Here is a 4652-nt window from a genome sequence, read left to right as displayed (position 1 = left end):
CGGCCCCTGTCCGGCCTGTGCCGGGGGGTCCCGCCGGGAGAGGCCCGACGCGACCGCCGCATCATCCCGGGGACGGCCGAGGCCCGCCGGCCCGGGCAGGAGAAAATGCCATCCCTCCCCCTGCCTAGGGGCCACCTTCGCACCCGGCCTTCCCTAACCCCTTCCCAGAGCGCAGCCCAGCCCGCTCCGACCTGTCCTGCACCTGGGGAAGGGCAACTCTGACCGCTCTCACTCAAAGCGCTACACTTCTATGAAAAGGAGCTATCTAGAAAAATGAAAACTATCTATGAAAAAGAAGCTATCCAGAAGAAGAGCACACACTTTTCTTTAAAAAATTCCAATGAGTTACTGTAGGAAATTTTTTCCAGATTGATTTGCTTATTTTACAGACGTTTCTCCTCCATCGCACCAAGAGGACCCCAAACAAACCTGTGACAGCAGAAGCCACAAAGCTGACTTTGCCCTTAAGCTATCCATAGCTTTGAAATTACTTTTTCTACCCTGGCTGCCGGTCATGAGTGTTTCCTGAAGACGTCAGAGCCCGTTTTACAGACGCAGAGCGGCGAGCGTGGTACCAGCACGCAGCAGTTAGGAAAGACCGAGACTCCCGCGTCCAGACGCCCCTCGGCACCCCAGCACAGGGGGACCCGGGCGGTTACGGGGTTACCCCTCGTTGCACGCCTACCGGAATCGAAGCCCTGCTTTCTCCTCTTGCAAAAACCTGACAATTATAATTAGAAAAAGAATTCCTGTGCTCTCATTCAGTCTTCCTGCAAACATATTGATTGCTATTTGTAGGAAACAACAAGCAGAACTGATTACATTAGTTATTATTCTGAATCCAGGGAATCAAGATCCCCACACACCTCTCCTAACTGGAATGTGTACAATCATTTATCAAAAGCAGCAGCTCCTAACCACAGCAACGTTTCTTAGAAGTTATTTGAGGGAAATAGCAGGCCTGGAAAAGCAGCACTGTATTTAGCAGCAGAGAGAAATCACTGCAGGTTACATCCACATAATGATTTGTACAAAAATGGAATATTTCAAAGCAATGAAGGGCTGGTTTTACATGCAAGATCAAATGAAGCCCACATAAATCAAAGTGACAGCTTCAAAGACTTGTAAAAAATAATAATATTTAAATTCATAAATATTCTGATTCTTTCTTTTTTAACAGCAAGGAAATGAAGCAGTGACACTGTAAAATCAGCTAAACCTTTCCAGATTACTCCACTTTACTATTGGTTTGGAAGGGTGGTGGTTGTGAATAAACGTAAATTAACCCCCCAAAAAGTCCAGAAAACCCACTGCACAGATTACTTGCTGTGATAAAGATTGATAAATACAAAAGCCTTTCACATACAGATACACTTACTTCACATATAAATCAATTTGTCATACTTGAACTAAACGTTTGATTTACAGTTCACGAGCTCACTTTAGAACGACACCTGCACTAACCTAACAGCCACCCCAGCAGAAACCCCGCTCCATCCTGGCAGGCTCGGCCCCGGGGCAGGGAGGGGGCAAGGCCCCCCTCGGCGCCGCACCCCACAAAGGCCTGAGAGGCCTCTGCAGCACAGCAGCTCCCAGTATACCCCAGTGACTGCCCAGTACCCCCTCGAGATGGTGCTCTGCTGGTGCCTGCTCTCCCACACCAACCATGGAGGGGCTGCTTTCTCTAGATACACATGGCAGAGGCAGAATACCTTCTAGCATATTTCTGAACCAATATTCAAGAATATATACCCCCGTATCTGCTGTAGCAGGCTGTCCATCTGATCGCCACCTATTTCTTACTGACTCTACGTAATGAAAGCGGGGGACGCATCTCTGCGGTAAGAGCACACTTCTAGAGAAGCTGGATGTAATTCTGCTGCGGAGCACAGCAATGTTTTAAACCTAACTTGAGAGATGCACAAGAGGGAGGGGGGTCAAAAAAAAAAAATCCCACACTGACACCTTCTGCAGTCCAACTGACTCCTGCACTCCATCCCCAGAGACCATAAATTGCAGCCGATACGCAAAATGCCCCAGTCAGAAATCCCACGTATTGCCTCATGAGCCAGGAGATGTCTTGGCACAAACACGCCCTTGAAGAACCCCGACTGCTTTGGTCTCCTCCCAGAGCACGTCTGCTTGCACCTTCCCACCCTATTTTGCAACATAACAACATTCAAAGGTTCAACTCGCAGAGTCGTAACAGAAATAACAAGAGCAGAAGCCCTGAAGTCCACTTTAACTATGGCATTTATGAGTAACTGTAGCAATTATTTTTTCAATCATATCAAATTCCTGGTTAAAAGCATGTGATGCACTTTGCTGCCACATACAAATGAGGATTATTTTAACCTTTCTGCTCTGTGCTTCTGGCTGTCATAATTAGCTTCACGATTCACCTCCAACTGCCCTTCTCAAGTTACACAGAAGTATACTACAGAATAAAATTTCTATTTGCATTCCTACTCTGGTTCAAATCTTACACAATGAAAAGCACTGTTTCTCCTCTCACCTCTAATTGCCAAACACTCAAGAAAATCAGTGAAAGGTGGCCCTGACTTCTCATTCCAAGCTTGTTAGGATTTTTCCAGTGAGTATTTCAGAGCACATCCACTGGTTAGCCATAGTGTGGCAGTCTAAACTACACGGTGAGCAAATCTGACTGCCCAAGGTTGCCAGAGATACAGCTCAGGATGTCTGCAGCTAGGCAAGAGAAAAAAAATGTTTGGGGTTGTGCTCTTTTTAAAAAAAAAACAAAACAAAACAAAAAAACCACAAAAAAAACAACTTAAATGCATCCTTGCACAGTCTTATTCTAGGTCAACAAAAGAACACCTGTAGATGGTTAACAGAAGCCGAAGAGAAACAGAAAGATTCCAGACTAAGCATCTTTGCCTGTATTTGCTGTTCAAAGTTCTGGACTTCTGGTTTGAGAGGAAATCTTGGGGTTTTCCTCCCAAAAAGAATTTCACATACATAACAGTTTGGTTTTCAGTACAGGGCATAACACCACTACAGGGATCCAATTCCATTTTCTACCAAGCCATCAAACTCCAGAGAAAAAGAAAAAAAAAAAAGGCAGTCAATTAAAACAGAGCCACACCACCACATTGTTTTAGAGATTCATGTTCTCCTCAGCCATTTCCTCATGAGGAGGACACTGGCACAAGAAGCTAACCCCGCTGAGATCTCATGCAGAAGCCTGGTGAGTTCAGTGAGCCCAATGCAGCTTTACAGGCTTTCAGCAAACAGGAAAAACTTGTTATTTCTCAGCAGAAGTGCAACATACCGTCTTCCACTCCTACCCTAACTCATAAAACCAATCCAGTTTTCAAGGATCTGACCATTTTTAATAAACAGTTGCTTAGCAAGGGGCATTCTCTGCCTCCCGGTGCCCCGGAGGGCAGCAGCAGAAGCAAGGCTGCACACCACAGGCCATCGTGCCACCGCTGATGAAGGAGAGTCAGTGGGGCTGCCTCGCCTGCAAGCGAGTGCCCAGGGCACCCGCACTGCCCCGCACCAGCATTCAGCCCGGTCCCGCTTCAGTCGCACAGCTGCCCGGGTGCCAGAGCCGGCCGGGCGGCTCCCGGTTCCTCCCGGCACTGCCTCCGGCAAAGCCAGACCACCGCTAAACGGAGACAGAGAACTGGCAACGGGCTGAGACAAAAAAATCCTGCCTTGTGTTTTAAGTTGGTTGCATCAAGGATGAATTTAGCCCAAAGTCAACATTTGTTTAAACATCTTGTCCTGCTGAGAACACTGACAAACCCATGGGGGTTTGTGCCAAGGAAGTGCCCTGTGCTGTACAGCTGCTCGGTTCTATCCTGAGCGTTCGAACACATGCGGCCAAAACAAATATAATGGGGCCAGCTCTATTCTTCACCTTGGTGTTCATAAAAACTACTCACAGCTAGAGGGCAAGAGCCCAGCACCAGCCTGTAATAAAGATTAGAATTCATCCCTACTTCTACGCTACAGTTCAAAGGAAAACACCAACAAAAAGGACAGTTTTGATGCACAGCTTGGAGCTTGGGTCTGAGAGACAACAGCGCTCAGAAGGAGAATTTATGCTGTTTTGCTGGGAGCAGATGCAACACCGAAACGCTGTTTACCTGCCACTAACACAGCCTGCTGCCACTGCAAAACATTTTCATTTTAAAGCCTACTTAAAAGTCTAATGATTGTTGCACTGCTAGGCCAAAAGCCGTACTGCGCCAAGCAGCGACACAGGGGTTCGCATTCTGCAAGGCCAGAACACCAGAGTTCATGCCCAATCTTTGTTTCGATGAGATCCCAGCCGCCGCGGCAGAGCCGCTGCAGGGCAGGGGCTTCTTGACCTGCGGGTGTGCTCTTCAGTGTGATAATGGAGGTAGTTCACTGTCAGGACACTCAGAAGTCCGTTTCATTGCCAAGTTAATCAAATAGTCGCTTTGCCAGGTTGTCAGATAACTCATCCTCAGCACGATCCCAGACACTCTCCTGAGGTCCAGGATGTTCTGCTTATTGTCTGGGCCTCGGAGAGCAAAGCTTATTCTTGGTAACTTACTGCTAATCGAGGCCAACTTGACCACGCTTCCAAGTCTAGTTCGGGCCAGCTTCCAGCCCTGGGAGCGGCCCCCACAGGTGCGGTGGCCAGCCCCTGGCACAGG

Source organism: Athene cunicularia (genome assembly GCF_003259725.1).
Source record: "Athene cunicularia isolate RWA chromosome 13 unlocalized genomic scaffold, athCun1 chr13_part1, whole genome shotgun sequence".
Classification (NCBI taxonomy): Eukaryota; Metazoa; Chordata; class Aves; order Strigiformes; family Strigidae; genus Athene; species Athene cunicularia.
This window is presented reverse-complemented; position numbering follows the sequence as displayed.